The sequence below is a fragment of the Pygoscelis adeliae genome, unplaced genomic scaffold (genome assembly GCF_000699105.1).
Source record: "Pygoscelis adeliae isolate BGI_AS28 unplaced genomic scaffold, ASM69910v1 Scaffold96, whole genome shotgun sequence".
NCBI lineage: Eukaryota > Metazoa > Chordata > Aves > Sphenisciformes > Spheniscidae > Pygoscelis > Pygoscelis adeliae.
In genome coordinates, this window is record NW_008824935.1 from 2,665,360 (window position 1) to 2,682,380 (window position 17,021).

Genomic DNA, 17,021 nt, shown 5'->3' on the forward strand with positions numbered 1-17,021 from the left:
GCTATTGGAAGGAAGCAGGAGCTTTCAGAGAAATGTATACAAGGGAAAGGTGTTCCTTTTCTCAGAAACGGGACTACCTTTCTGGCCATCCCCAGGGGCTTGGGGGAATTGCCTGGCAGGCTGGAGGAGGAGGCACTGGTCTGGCACACAGAGATCTACTCACGGCAGGAGCTGTGTGATCCTTCGGGTTTTTGGCTGTAGGAGAGCTGTGTTGATTGATAGGCACCCAAGCTACAAATAGTGCACTTTTTCTGTGTTCTATTTGCTTTATTTGGATGTCCAATTAAATATTTGTTTTGTTTTTATCCCTAGCTAAGGAAGATATTTTTCCTATATGCTTTTTTTTGTGTGAGAAGGAAGGGAAGGAGGCATAGGGAAGGCTGGTGGGCTTTCAACCTATCTAAGGCTTCAGAGGTATGTTGAGGATTTTCTTCAAGAAGAGTACTGTGCCAGCCATATGGTTTGTCAAATAGTGTACTCGTTACTGCAGTGAGATTTGTTTACATGTGTCTTTCCCCATCCTATCTCCTTTTTCCTCTAATTTAAATAATTTCATTGCGGGATAACAGTAATAAAAAATTCTCTAAAAATTATGCCAACTTCATGTCTCAGGGTTAGCAAATCAGGTGTGCAGAGATAGCAGGGGAATCTAAAACACATCTCAGTGTTGCACATCCATAGCCAGAGGTTTAGGAGGAATAAAGCATAGCTGGATTTGAGTTACTAGTTGTGCCCTTTGACTTTCATCTTGCATTATAATTTTTGGCATGGAAAGGCTGAATGTAGACACAAAAGGACTAAGATGCGCACTGCTTGTATTGTTTTTGTATCAAGGTGAATTCACCACCTGATACTCTATGATGGCATAAAAATATGTAAGTTTCTTACTGAACGTTGAACTATACTGTGACATGGTACTTTGCTTACAACAGGTAACCATTTATTTTATGGGTTTTTTTAGTATCTTTATATGGGAGTTAGTTGCCAGTTGGTGGAAAATAAGGAACCATATTAACTGCATATGAAAATGGGGTTAACAGATACAGTAACTCAAAACAAAGTTAGTTTAGGCTTTGAAGGTGCAACCAGAGTGCTGCCAAACAGACTCTTCCTCTGACTGCACCAGGATTTCTGCCTTTATAAGGGTTTGCAGGAACTCTGAGTGGAAGTCTTGCCGTGGTAGGGGCTGCTGAGTCTGTCCCATAGGAAACCAGTGAGAGGAAACACAGGGGTGGCTGCAGTCAGGAATACGCTCGCTGCAAATCACAAGTGGGAACATATGCAGCAAGGAAGCAGCCGGCATCTCTCGTGGTCACTGGGAAGACACAATGAAATTTTCCAGCATTGGGGCGTGATACGAATCATGAAAAGCCTTGGTCCCTTTGTGACTGTGGGGAGCAAAGCAGTGAGGGAAGATAGGAAAGGGAGAGGCCATTCCAGGACATACAGCCTGCAGATTTGCCTGGAACTTTTTATGGTAACGATCATTTTACTGCTATGCTCCAACTTCAAGCTAGTTGTTGAATATGGCCTATACAGCCTCCCCTCCCTCCTTCTTGAATGATTGTCCCTGTGAGAGCACCAATTTGTGGGGATGTGTGATTTTGTAAAGATTAACCTTTTCCCATTTAGCTTTCCGAATTTGCTTTTGGTGAAGATGCATGAGTTTTAAGTATCGCTTGCAGTTTTCCTCAAAGCGCTCCTGGAACAACTCTTTGCAATGGCCACTTGGATTATGTTATACCTTGCTTTTTCAAAAAGTGAATACATTTGAAAAATAAGCATTATAAAGTTGTACCATTGATTCTTTGGCAAATAAGAACATGATTTCCATAAAAAACTACAGATAGAATTTGAGCAACATATTAACAAATAAGTTTATTTATATTTTTCATTATAAAGATTACTGCATCACTGTTAAGTTCGGATTTTCAAAAAGTCTCAGGCACCTGGGAGAAGGGTACTGAACAATACACTTTCTAAAAATTAAAATGTTTAATCTGTAAATGAGCAAAAATACATATCTTCCGTATAGCCAATTTCAAAGCCAAATAGCACACTCTGTAGAATTTTATGTATTGTGTGGCTTTGACTGATTTATATGAATGCTAATGCTCTGCTTCTTTCCACTGCTTCATTTCTGCCAAGAACTGTTTTAGCATTTCAAACCTTCCAGCAATATAAAACTGGAAGGAGGAGATTCTTTGATTCGCAAGGCTCAAATAGCAAAGTATTGATGTACTTTATATTTTTCTTAATACATGTATGTATATATTATTAATTCATGCTTGTGCTGAGAAATATTAGTAGTGTAGCATTAACGCTGTTCTGGAAAGATAACAATTTTAGTTCACTCCTGTCTTCCTTCCTTTTTATGTAGCCATCCTAAAATTGTGCCTAGAAAACCTTATACCACATTGCAGCATAGTATTATCAATGTAACCACTGTTCAGTGAGCCTGACCAGTGGGATGTAGGGCTCTTTCAAGCTACATGATGAATCTATATGCTATATGGGTCCAGTTGTCTATAAAATATGAAATGATGTACAGTGTATGTTATTTTAATTAAAATATACAGGCAATATCTAATCAAATTGAACATTTCTTTGCATGATTCTATAATTCTCTTACATTTTTTCGTTAGCTGGAGAGTAGAGAGGCACAAAGCTTTTCTGGGTTAGGTGCTTCAGCAGTTGTGGTTAGATGCTAGTGTGTAGAATACCTCTGTTGTCAGTAGCCTAGAGAGATGCAGGAATCCTTGTCAGTTTTTATTGACACACTTTGAGTCACGTATAAAATGCCATACATGTGTCATCATGTGTAGCTGGTCTAACGCTTGTGGGTGTTAGTGTGTGGCAAAGATGAATTTTGCCTGGATGATAGCTTGATAAATCATTAGTGTAGTTTCCATTGCCCATGGAACGAAGCTATAAATTCCTTGGCAGTCAGGGTTACCTGGAGACTAATATAAAGGTTGCTAGTATAAAGGTAGCTTGCTTTGTTATTTCAGATGTGTGAGTGTGCCAAAAAGCAAGGCCTAATGGTCTGCATTCCCAAGTTCAGGAGAAAGCCAAATCAGCAAACTGGAGACCTCTAGCCTAGCCTATTTATTCCAGGTGGTCAGGACATTTTTGTTAATCCAATTCTTATTTTGGAAATACTGCTCTGTTGCCGTTTTTTCAGTAGAGCATAGCCGTTTTCATGTAATTTACACAGGAGAAATATTTATGAGGTCCTGGGTGGAATTACCACTCCTAGCCAGCAGCTCGTGATGGGAGCGGTTTGATGGCATGCAGGAGAGCACTTTCAAGGCCGTGTTTCTTTGCTGGCTGTGGGTTTCTATGTCATATCTGAGTAGCCTAACCATGTTACTGTTCCGGGGTAAATCTCTCTTCTCCCCCCATTTCATTTCACGACCTCCAAAGATAATTGTTTTCATTTTAATACACAGTAGAATAAGTTTGAAATTTTAATGGCATGGAGGAGGGAAGCCATTTTCTGACCAGCTCTGTGCAGGAGTTAGTACCCTGGGTATGTCCTAATGCTGTGTGCAATACTTTGCCTGTCTTTAAATCTCACCAATGGCAGTGTTTATGCTAGGAGAGTGTGAGAATTAGAAATTCCCTGATCTGTTGTGTCCTTGACAACTTTATCTTTAGCTAGGCACAGAAGAAATCCTGTGCTGTGGCGTATTGTCAGCAGCGTATTGTTCGTTTACTGCTCACTTTCTTTACATTGTGAATCTTGTTTTTAGCTAATTTAAACCTCTCTGAAACTGAGGGTGCAACCAGTCCCTTTATTTATGGTGGTAGTAAGGATTAAGCTTCTTTATACAACCAGGAAGCTAAAACAATAGCAGCCTCCGCCCTGCTACGGATTCTGGGGATTGCCGAGTGGATGGTTGAAAAGGTAATCTAAAGTGTTAGGAAGCAGCCAGGTTTATTTCCAGCAGTAGTGGGATTCATCAGGGATAGTTTTCAGATGCTTGGAAAAATGTATGTTAGTTCAATAACTACTTAGTTTATAAAACAAGGTTTGATGGCAAATTCAAAAAAATGCAAGACCAGTTGGCTACGTAAATTTGTAAAGGGAGGCTGGATTACTTTCATTTATTTACGGGTAACACAAAGGTGTTTTCTGAATAAAGATGAGCAAACAAGCAACAATATGTTGACAGAAGCTGAGTCTCCTCCTTTGCCACCTGCTGTCTAATATTTCTTTTTTAAAAATTTTATTGATAATACTAGCATTCCTAATAAATTAGAAATGATATAGCTGATTTGATATACTTTTTGTCAGCAGCCTTTGGTTCACAAATCACATTTCAGAACACTAATTAAATGGGGAAGCTAGCAAATTGTTGCTAGTTAGTTTAGTTAGCATTAGTCACACAGCTCTGCAAGAGCTTTTTGAGGGGATAGTGTTGTTCTAAATAGAGATGTAAATCTCATATTATTTCTATTTTTTATTGTAGTTCCTGAGGCTCTAATTTTGGTTGGGCTGTAAGCAAAAAAATAAGTGTTGCTTTAATAGGCATTTCACAAAAAGAAAATTGCTGCCTCAAAGAGTGAATGACGTGTTACCCATTTTTTTCTGGTAGATGATTTAACTTGAAAGGGAGTAGAGAGAGGGATTATTTATAATAGTTGAGTAGTACCCAGATCTCTCATGTCCTTGATCACTCTTATCTGGTCCAAGCATATATTAGCAAAGAAAAAGATCTGATCTATTGCATCACATCAGATGATGTTCATGCATTCTTGGCTTTCTCTATGATGTGAGACAGTTCAACTTTTCTGACACTGGGGTATGCAGAAGACAAGAGGTAGAGAATGAAACCATGAAGGGGGGTGGAGTAACTACAAAGAAGAAGGAAGATGGGTTGTTTCCCTTCAGAACAATGTCTCATCAAAGTATCAAAAATTCTCTTCAGGTTGTGGAAGTCACTGATGTCGTGCTTTTAGTCTTATGAACTGGAATGTATAGTTGGCTCCTATCTGCGGTTTACTTATCCGTAGAGATTTAAGGAAGGGAGACACTACTTGCATTCCAGGAACGTCTACTATTGCAATTTTTACTGTTATTTATATGTGTTACATTACTATCTGGGGGCCAAAGATCCATTATCTTAGTGTTATACAAACAGGAACAAGTTACGATTCTTGTCTAAATGATTCCACTGTCTGTGATGGACACAACAGATGTCTAGGACAGCAGGTTCAGCTGAGTTTTGAGATGGTTTTAGTTTTTTGCACAGAAGTCAGATGTCTACATAACCTCCTTTCCCAGCCAGAGGTCAGCCAAACAGCAGACATCCAAATAGTCCTGTCATTGGCAAGCTTCCTCCTTGGGTGCTGGAGGCAAACCTGTATTCTTCTGGATTATGTATCGATGCAAGCATTTGTACTATTTGATACTGCCTGTTCATTTACTGTAGCCAATAAGATGATAGAAAGAGCATTGATAATGTTCTGTGGCTGCTAAGTCTTCAAGACTTACGTAGGCCCACACAATGCAAATTTTGATTGATGTTTACACAGCTCCTTTAATTTAGTCTATTTGAATTTAGTCATTGCAAGTGTGTGGCCGTGATGACTGAGCATAATCTTACACACTCTAACATGCACAGTCTTTGATTTTAGGCATGTGAAGCTCTAGGTGTGCTCTTGGAAGGACTCATTTCGAAGTGCTGCACAGCTTTTACTGATTGGTTGTAAAACATGCAGGAAAGAGGGAAGAGGATTCACCTCTTGGATGCATATAGCTGGAGCTGGGTTACTTGTGTGGCAGTTCAGTGCTTCCTTGGGTAGATAGACTAAAACCAAACTGGAGAGTCATAAGAAATTTCCAACAGCACAGTCAGATATTAAGAGAACGTTTCTTTTTCTTATGAATATCATAACACACATTTGTAACCTAATCAGGGCAGTTTCTTAGAGGTTCTAGTTGAGGCTTTGGGTTTTGGATATTCTTAATAAAAGAAGTTTCTGTAGAAAAATAACAGTGGTCATAGGTGTAATGCCTGCAGAAAAGGGATGCCTTATAAATAATCCTTTGTGTTTATGTTCCAGTAAGCTAATCAAATCTTCCTTCAAAATAGTACAGGGAGCAGAGATGAGCCCCTATAATAAAATGCAGGAAAAAGCTATTTGTCCTCTGATTTAAGATTCTTTATGTAACTTTACCTAATCTTGAATTTAACCTAAAAGTAATTATTTTTACATTAAAGAGTCTTTTAATTTTGCTGGAGCCCTGTACTTGCATGTTAAAAGTAGATACTTTTAGAAAATAGTGACCTCGTTAGTAGTTTGTTTGAATGCTTAAATAATTTTACATTCTGAATAATTTTGAGGCTGCCAGTGTAGTACCTTCTATAATTGTGACTCAACTTCTTGATACACTTCTTTTTTCTTTTTTGGAAGCCAGTTGCCATCTTTTAAGATAGTGATGTTCACACTAGAGCTTGGGCTAATTTCTTCTTCAATTTGCATCTTTTAGCAATTAAGGGAATCTCCAGCACTGTCATTGACATGTGAAAGGATAACACCATCTGTTGACCTTGAGAAGCTGAATTGTATTTCTTGATGTCCAGCCTGGGATTGTGACTTTTTTCCCGGTTTCATATAAAATTATAGGTGATGACTCTGATGTCCACACATACTATGGATTTTGTTATTAAGCAGCAGTGCGTAATGACAATAACAAGCATAAATGCAGGATAATAACTTTCAGAAGATATACCGATTCAATAGATTTTACTGATATTAATGAGTAATAGGCCTAAGCTTCCTAGCTGTACATGTACAGCAGATTATGAGCTCAATTGAATCATATGATAATCTTGTCCATGTAAGACAACTGCTAAGAACACAGCAACCAGATACCATAGTATTCCTTTAAAGGTGTCCTGATTTCGGCTGGGATAGAGTTAATTTTCTTCCTAGTAGCTGGTACAGTGCTGTGGTTTGGATTTAGGATGAGAATAATGTTGATAACACACCGATGTTTTAGTTGTTGCTAAGCAGTGCTTACACTAGTCAAGGACTTCTCAGCTTCCCACGCTCTACCGACTGAGGAGGCTGGAGGTGCACAAGAAGCTGGGAGGGGGCACAGCCAGGACAGCTGACCCCAACTGGTCAAAGGGACATTCCATACCATGTGTCATGCTTAGTACATAAACTGGGGGGAAAGCTGGCCGGGGGGGCTGCTGCTCGGGGACTGGCTGGGCATTGGTTGGTGGATGGTGAGCAATTGCATCGTGCATCACTTACTTTCTATATTAATTTATTTTTTATTATTATTACAATTTTACTTTATTTAAATTATTAAACTGTTCTTATCTCAACCCACGAGTTTTCTCACTTTTACCCTTCCGATTCTCTTCCCCATCCTTTTGGGGGGGAGTGAGCAAGTGGCTATGTGGTGCCGGCTGCGTGGTGCTCAGCTGCCAGCTGAGGTTAAACCATGACAAAAGGGAAGTTATTTATTTGTTAGGAACACTGCATAAGTCATCTGTTATTTCGTGTGCCCCTGGTCCAGTGTTCACGTTTGTCTCCTGTCCTGCTTCCTTCTATGCTCAGACCAAGCGTACTGCTTGTAAGCTGCTTATGTTTCTTTTGGTTTGTATTCGCCTCTTCTTCCCTGTTTCACTGTGTTCCAGCAAAACCTCTGTTGCTATGTTCACAAGCCATCCTAAAATATTTTTTCTTTCTTCAAGGTCGTTTGTGAAGCTAGCCTGTGAGGAACAGAGCTCGTGAAAGTGTGTACGCTGCAAGAGATAGTCCATAGAATGTGTGATGTGGGATGCATGCATATAGGATTATGTTAAATCTTTAGGATGGTAAAGCCGTAAATGCAAGTTCTAAATTCCTGGTAAGGTAGGAATTGAAAAATACTATTGTGTCCTGAACTGCTTTGGCAGAAACTTCCTATAAAAATACAGTTTCACAGATGCCCCATTAATTTGAATTTTACTTTTTTTTTTAAAGAACAATGTTGAGCGAAATTCTGTTTCCAATGAAGTGAGTGGCAAAGCTTCAAGGAGTTCTTTTGGTTAGTGGGAGCTTTGCCTGAACTTCAGTGGAACCAGAATGTCACTCTTCATTTTTACCGCTTTTCATATTGAAGGATTCCGCAGTGATTCATTGTTACTAGATATGCTGAGATATTGGTGAGTTACAACATTTTTATTTTTTGTGCTAGAAGGCAAAACCTAGTAGCTCATGTCAATATATAGAATAATTTTTAAAATACTCTTAATTTCCTGTCTTGAAACTTATGTGAGATTCTTTAAGCAGAGTTCTTCAGCTATTTCCCCTGTATATCAAAGAACAGCATCCAAGTGCTGCCAACACAAACAAATGAGAACTTTAATTATGATGAATATCAGACTTCTTATTCTTCTGAAAAGTAACATCTGCAGTAGCATAGTAGTCAATGGATTCGGTGTGTAATTTCCACTGAATTGTTAGGAATTGCAGGATTTTATAAGAGAAGGTACAAGAGGTATAAACATGAAATAATGGATCCTGAAGCTGGAAACAGAAGTGCTTTGTACTCTGTTACAAGTTGCTTCTGCTGTCTGTGCACTTTTAAAAATGTAGCTAGGTCTAGATGTTCTTGACTTAGAGTTAAGAAAGCTTCACAGCTGTGGGGTTTGCCTGCACACCTGTGGCTGAAAATGGCCTAATGTGCAGAAATGTGGAGGGAACTGCACTCAGCATCACTGAGCCAATAAATCAGATTCATGGGCTCTTTCTTTTGAGCAGGTAGCTTGTTGTTTCTGTCCCAGATCTCCTTCTCAAAGCAGAAGGGCCATGTCAATAATTCATTAAAAAAATCCTTGTGAATAAATTAAATTGATTTAAGATTTTCCATGTCGAATTATGTTGAGTAGAACAAACCTGTGGAAATATTTCTACAGGCTTCAGTGGAGATACAGGGCGCACCCGTCGAAGAAATTAAACATGACAGTTAAAATTAATAACGGGTTTTGCTTAACTTCACTTATTTGAAAAAAAGCTGTACTACATATCAGGGTGTAAACTGCAGTGAGGAAGAATCAGGGTAGGAGTCCACAACTCGGTGCCAAAGAATAGCAGAGTGTTTACGCTGACTGGCTTGCAGTGGAGACCTTGGGTTTATACCAACACAGCAGATTACAATCAGTTCCAGTTGTAACTTCACTAAGATAGCCCTCTAAATTGAAAGTTTTAATGAGTTTGTTTCCCCGACATATTCTCTGCGCGTACAGCCTTGCGTTTGCTGACTGTGGGAGGTTAAAACCACTGTCTGTCTCATGGCGTGGTTAGCACAAAGTGAGAGTGAAGGTGGTCTGGTTTTCTGCTGGTAGTGGAAGGAGAGCAAGGCAACGACATTTCGTTCACTTGTAATCCTGTAGCAACTGCGGGGTTGTTTCAGAAGGTACACGATTTGTACCTTCTTTGCTATTACAAGTTTGAGTATTGCAGCTCCCTTGTCTAAAATTATACTTACCCAAATAACAACTGCACATTTTTTAAACTGTTTTAAACTAACATATCAGCAAGCAAGATAATGTGTACAAATTCCTGCTTGAAATTCCCTTTTGAATCTGCGAGATAGGTAGGTAGCAAAAGAGGTATCTCAGTGTACTAATTTTTACATCTGTTTTCTGGCACTTTGGGACACTTTTGGTGTTCTCTGGATAACTTTGGGTAGATAAGAAAATAGATTCATAGAACTATGCAGCGTGTTAACATTTCTTCTGTTTCTTCTTTTTAATACCTTTTTGGAATAAAATGATACAAAAACCAGGGATTTCCATAAACAAAAATGTAGTAAGTACTGATCAGCTGTATGGAATTGTCGGATTCTCTTGGAGTCCAGATACATAGTTTATGTAATTTGGCTTAATACATTGTAGCAGTTACATAACAGTCACTCCAAAAAGAAACTCTGGTGTGGAACTTATTTATCCTACAATACGGTTCCTGGAAGCACTTCTCTGGGTTTATCTCAGCATAATAGATACAACCTGTAACTTGATTAAATTATTCATTATCTTTGAATGTTTTCAAGCGCTTCTATCCAAAGTATATACATGCATGGTATGTCAAGCACACATTTGTTACCGCTGTCTTGTAGTATAAGAGAAAATATTGGTTAACATCTTTATTTTCTGAGGAATGCCAGTATAGGTCATAATACCTGTTCATTTGGAGTCCGTCTGTTTTTGTGTTGCTTGCTGACTTATGCTGGCTTGTTGGGTTAAGGTATGAGAATAATACTGTAATGTTGTGCAAATGTGTGGGATTCAATTGCTGTGTTATTGCAATAGCATCTAACTGTAATAGTACATTAACACAACGGGGAAAAAGTACTTAGAGTAGAAATTACGTGTTTGTTGGTGTGTTATATTGTCACATTTGTACCTTATTATGCAATTATTATATTGTACATATTTGTGTGCAAGATCAAGTGTTTGTAAGTCCAGTAACAAAATTCTCATCGGCTTCAGTGGTGCAGATTCAGTGCAGTGGTGCAGAATTCAAAAGCTAGTACGGACTGGAATGTTAGAAGAGGTAATATTATGCGAGTAGTGGTAATACAATAACTCTCTCATGGCAAATTTTGCTAATGTGAAATTATTCCACGAAAAGGTTAGGTTTTAATAGAAGACATAAAAATAAATGGGTTTTGGAAGGTTATGCAACAATATGTAGGATGCTTCTTTGCCATATAAAAGTAGTTGCTGTTGCAGCTTACGATGTTTTCAATAACAGCTCAATGAATACTATACATGCCATCTTTTAAAGGTTTTTTCCATGGCAATTATGAGAGACAACTGTACTACTCAAAAAGCATATTTCTGAGAGATCTTCAGTATGGGAAGCCAGGCTGAATAGTATATTTTGAACAAATTGATGATGCCCATCTCCTTCTAGGAGGATGATTCTGCACACTTTAAAGAATTTGAGGTGGGCACAATATATCTTAACACATTAAAGAAAGGGCTTTCAGCCTCTTGGCACATTTGGTACCAGTTAGCTAGACAATGAGCTCTTTCTTTGGGTATTTTCTGTCTCACACGCACAGGTGTGTGTGAAACTCCAAACCGTGTCTTCTAGATGGAAGGCTAGAATATTCAAGGCTCTTGGGCTGAGCAGCAAAAGCGCTTTATTGATTAAAGAGAGCATGGATTAAAGACAATTTCAAGCTATAATAATTATTATTCTGTCTTGATCAGAGCATAAGACCCAAACTTTTATGTATATTTATATATTTTAATATACATAGCCTTGAAAATAATAAAAAAAAAATTTCTTGAAATAAAAATTCAGCTTTTTATTTGAGATCAGAGCATTGTTTTAACACAAGTTATTTAAATACTTAATATAGAAAACTTTCATAAATTAATTTACATCTTGGAAAATAAAGCTTCAACCAAAACAATATGAATATGATCCATATTCATAAATGGAGTCTGATACTATGAGTCTGTACCTTTGATGATTAAGCTGCCTGTTTGAAAATTTTTACAGGATTCTTCTACTGAAAAACTTAACAGTTCTGAAGGAGTTGCCTTTGGCTTCCACTTCTTAAGGTATTCACTAATCAAGTTTCTTCAAATGAAGAAAGCTAAATGACTGTCCTGAACTGTAGTTTTTGAATGTCAGGCATCTGTAAAATGAAGTTCTTACTGAGGTCTTGATGAATAGAGTACTTCATTAATTAGCTGAAATAGCTTTAAGGATGAGAATACAGTAAGAAAGTCTTTATAATTAATCATGTAAGATGGTATTAAAAATGAATGGAAGAAATTAAAGGCTTTGAATAGAACTTCATCTTAAGTCATGTTGGAACAAACACAGAAATGTTTGCAAATTTTAGATCCTCGTCATTGTCATCTGAAAAGTTTCACAGGAGAGGCAAATTTCTGTAACTTGAATAAATATGGGAGTTTGAATACACAAGAAGTAGTTAAGCGGCAAATTCACAAGAAAAACCCTGGCCAAAGTTGGAAGTTTTCTACTGTAAAAAGAGCAGGACTCCAGCCTCATCTGGTTTTATGATTCCAGAAAGTATATTGTTGCAAATCTGGACTAATGACTTCAAGCTCTTAATGAATCTGCACCAAAGCCCACTGCCAGTGAAACCAGTTCTATACTGGCCACTGGAATCTAAGAGTGGTGCTGATGTGGGGTTAATCACAACGCTATCTTGCATTACTGCCTTCACCATGCCTTAAATAATGCTAGTCCTTAGGCCACCTTGGTCAGCAAGGAAAGAGTATAATGTTAACACATGCAAATTTTATAGCAGTTTTGTAGTAGTCATGAGTAAAATTAATACTGGAAGTTAGAAGCTTCCAGCCACTTAAGAAGTTCAAGAACAGTGTTCTTGATGTGATAGTGGTGGCAAGGTGGAAAGGCTGTTTTGGGGATGGAGCATGACAATTTTGTCCATGACAAGATAGGAAAATTCCTGGAGATTGAAAATTGAGTTTATGATAGGAATTTTTGGCTATAGGATGTGTTGGTATCTCAGTGGAATTGAAAGAGGGTATACTGTTGTTTACTTCTGCCTTGCCTAATTATATGAATCTCAATTTGTTGGGCTTCTAGTGGTCACCTCTGAAAGCTGGGAAAAAATCTTTTTGTCTTGGAAACATATTTTTGCTTCTGATTTTTTTTTTTTTTCTTCCACCTCCTAAGATTTGACAAATGTCACAGTTAGAAACACAATGTACCCAGACTATGGTTGCACTGTTTAAGTAATTCAGACTGTTTAGGTGTACCATATGTATATGCTAGCTGTTAAACTGATTGATGTTTCTGGGGTTGGGGAGTGTTTTTAGCCCTGATTGTACTGGCAGGGATATGATCTAGGACAGGACCATCCAGGATGGGAAAGCGTTTGTTGTTTTGTTTGGTGGTTTTTTTTTTTTAACCTGTCTAGGCTGTCACAGATACTTAGTTATCACAGATACTTAATTATCTCTGATTCCCTCCATCTCTCTGGTGTCTATCTTTGGTACTTCAGAGGTGTTGGTTTTCCAAAATTTCAGTCTCTCTTTTTCTTTTTTTATCACCTTCCTGAAAATACTTTATCCTAGAAATTTCTATTAAATGAAAGAGTGGTTGTTCAACCAAGTAGGCAAAGCACTACCATGTGTTTTATCTGAAGACAAATTTAATTTAATTAATTTAATTAATTTAAGGCATACCGTCTCATCTCTGCTCAGTAGACTGCAGAGGGAACTGCTGCAATCGTGTGCTTCACTAGAAAGTACTCCAAAGTCCGTCCTTCCGCATTCTCATCTAATTTTTGGAGAATTGTGACACGGTTTCCAAAGTTGCTCCACACATGCAGCTGCCACGGATGGGCGTTCAAGTTGTGCATGCATATGCATGTTGTGGTGTAGCCTATTAGCAGAAGGACCCACTACTTCTCCCAGACGTGATTAACCAGCCAGCCAGCAACCCGTGCTGTGAGATGATGGTCCCAGAGGTGGTGGGGTCTGGAAGGGCTCCTCTTGAAAAGATGCTTGAGCAGGTGGTGCTGAGGTGAGAGATGCGGCTGTGAGATATGGTAGTGGAGAGATAATGGTGAGGTACAGCCTGGTCTAGTAGGAAGGTGGTATGCAATAGGAAAAAAATTGTTGTCTGTTTACCAGGATGTCTCTAGGCCAAGACCCTGGAAACGACGGTCTGTGGAGAGGGAGAACTAGGCTTGCATTGGCGGGCTGAAGGGCTCTTCTGCCTGACCTGGCTATGGTGGGTGATGAGGTGTTTCCCTTCGGCACATTAAAATGTGTGATAATACCAACCTGACGGAAATACGGTGTATCATTTGTATTAACAGTAATTTAAATGTTAAATGCGCAAAGCACTAATTGATGTAATAGTTGGTGATAAGTGGTATTTTGAATTATGGATACGGAGATACTTACTCTTACAATATGACTTCTGTTTTGTTAAAAAAAAGAAAAATATCTTTACGTTGTTATGAACATTTAGTCACAGGTGGGTTTTTCTGTTTTTTGTTTTTAATTTGGTGCACATATTGCATGAAATTCAGTTGGTGCTTTAGTCAGTCCTTTGTGCGTGTGGAGATATGAGTGGATATGAAGTTTTGTTCAAAACTACATGAGACTGTAGCCAAAAAATTGTGTTTCATCTGCAAAATGCCATTTAAAAGGAATGATTTCACAGGATGCCACACAGATGCTGTTGTTGTGTGTATCTGACAAGACCTATGAATTTCATGCAAGAGATGTGTTTTTCTTCTGTTCACTGTTAAACTTCCTACATGAAGCATGTCCTTAATATTTAACAGATTTTACTACTTTTTTTTCCAGTGTGGTACAGAATTCAGACATTGCTATGCCATGATCCTTGCTTCCGATCAGAACTTCCCTTAGCTTCCCTACCCAGTCTGTACTGTGAACCACCATGTGCATTTGCATTTGGTATTCCTCACATCCAGGATTTCAGACTGCTGCTACCTCTAGCTTGGATTGGCTAACGTAATGTGGAGGCCTTGGTCTTCTTTCCATTTTACTTTGCTAAGAATTTCCTGCATTCAGAAGTTGAAAACTTGTCTTGAAAAGCAATCCCTCATAAGTGTGTTTTTCCCTTGTGTCATGTTTGTTAACAGATTACAAGAAGCAATACCAGACGTAAAAGGTCCTATGAAGTGCGCTTCTTTTGAATACCGATTCCTTGGAGCTAGTGCTTTGGTGTATGTTCAGAGCTCTGTCAGCTTATCTTTTTCTGTAATAGCTAGTGAGCCATTCGTCTCAGCCTTTATATCTTGTCTCTCTGTTATGCCCACTTGCAGAGTGAAGGGGACAGTGACTGGAATTTTATATTGTATAATCTTTTCATTATAGGCGCAGCAACACAGTCTAATTGGCAGCCAGAAACCCCAGGAAGTCAGACTTTCTGTCACCTTTCACTCATTTTTGAAATTTTTTCTGTCTTCTAAAGAAGTGCAGTTGAACTTCTCTAATGACAGTGCTTCCATGTAAATGAGGAGGACAGAGAGCCTTTCTGCAGCATGTATGGTCTCCACCACGTCATGAAAATCATGTATAACTTCTTGGCATCTGTGCCCTGGAGACCAGGTTCAGCTGACTTCAAAGTAGGCACCATGCCATCTGAACAGATGGGTATTAACATAAGCATTGGATATAGATGTTACGGACATGATTCCCAGTTCCAAATGTTACAAAATGTTGTCTGTCCTGAACTTCTACCTCTGGGTGTAAAGGATTTGTTGTAAATCCAGCTCAGTGAAGAGCTAGCTTTACAATATTAGAAATTTAAGTCTTGGATCAACTGTGTCATTTGCAATGTTGGATAAGGGTGTGAAGTTGCTCAGAGGAACTTGCTTTTATTTTTGGAGGAGTTCCCATGAGCAGCAGATGAAAAAAAGTATCTGTGGTGTTTACCACTTTCATACAAGTAAGTTATATTCTGAAGCCACCGTGGAAGAAAAGAATGATTTTACTTTTTTCTGCACTCCCAAGTAGGGATGGCAATTCACTGGGAATCTGATGAACTTCATTCAGCTCACCAGACTTGTCTGTTCCCTTGTGTAACGTGACAGTTATTTAGGGTGAAAGGTTCTTTTCTCTGCTTGCCCTTTTTGTCCTGTATTTTTCTCGTATGCCTGTATGGTAGCAATGATAGATGCTTTCCTAGTCCTTGCGGACAACAAGATGGTTTTTTTTGCTTGTCGTGGTCTAAGCAGTCTCTTGATTCTTCCAAGGCTTCTTCTAGGTCCTACCAAACTGAATTTCCTCTCTCCTGCCAGAGTTTTTATAAGCCCCACTGTGTACTGAAAGTTTTTTCAGGAGCTACTTGCTTCTTCTACTCTGCGTCCTAACATGAGGTGTAACAAGACGTATCCTGAGCGATCTGATTAGGGTTGTCCAGTGATTAGCATGGATCTGAATTGTGAAATGAAAAAGCATCCGTGGGAGAACAAATGGTGGCATCACTAGTCTTGCACTGTGACTCAGGGAAAAGCGTGGAGATGTGAAGTGACTGTGAGCCCATTTACAGTCAGGCGGAGAGAGGCTGTGTTGGAAGTCAGATGCGGGGCCTATCTCTCAATGTTCTCTGCAGTGTGGAGGATATGACCTAAATCCTATTCGTTTTCTCTTTTTACAACACAAAGAGATTAGAATATGTATTTATACTGGAAGTCAGCTCCTTTTCCACATGATCAGATTATTTATCTTTTACATCCTGCCAAAAGTGAACAGAATGCCATTTGTTTGTTTATTTGGCATTTCTAAACTATCTTTTAAAATAATTTCTTTTGGGAAGAAACATCCCCCAAATTGTTAGTTTTCTTACAGCATGTCTAGTCCAGATAATTTCAACAAAAAGTTGATGTTAGCGGGATCATCCGCTGAGGTCTTGGCTCTCTTTCAGTCTGTACAGATGTTCTTTAGACTCTTATCCTGCCTAGATAATAAGAAGCATGCCTAGCAAGCAACTGTGGAGCATGTTAGCATAATTCACGTAATTCACAGTACCTCAGCATTCAGCCTGGGGCTGCGGACTCTAAAAATAGAACAACAGATTCTGCACAGCTTAATCCTACCTGCTTGTTAGTCGTTATCTTCTTAATAAGCAACTAGCAGCTACCTCTTGTTTGTAGAGAATCTTTCATGCAAATGGCTTTACTTTTCATTTGGGAATGAGGCCGGGGCTTTGGCCATCTTCTTTAGTAAAGTGTTGTGGATGTGTGTGCTGATACTAAAACCACCATAGTGAGATGCAGTTTTTAGTATTTCTCTTTTAGTTCATGTAAACTCAGAACAAAGAGGAACAGATGTTGCTTAGTAAGAGAGGAATAAATTAAGTAGGTGCGATGCTGTGATTTTTTTTTTAATTTTTTAAAATTTTCAATGCAGTTTTTCCTTGGGCAAGTATATTCGATAATGGTGAGATTGTTTTCTCCCTTTAAGGATATGCGGGTGGTAGGGGAAGATGCAGAGAGTTTGCCCTCCTGGCAGACATCC

General features: G+C 38.7%; 1 protein-coding gene across 1 annotated transcript in view; it reads left to right on the forward strand.

The window, feature by feature from the left end:
* LOC103918098 (protein kinase C epsilon type-like) overlaps positions 1–17,021 on the forward strand; it is a gene marked incomplete at its 3' end in the record, with an annotated part of 202,841 nt that overhangs the window by 24,144 nt on the left and 161,676 nt on the right. The gene's annotated exons all lie outside the window — the stretch shown is intronic.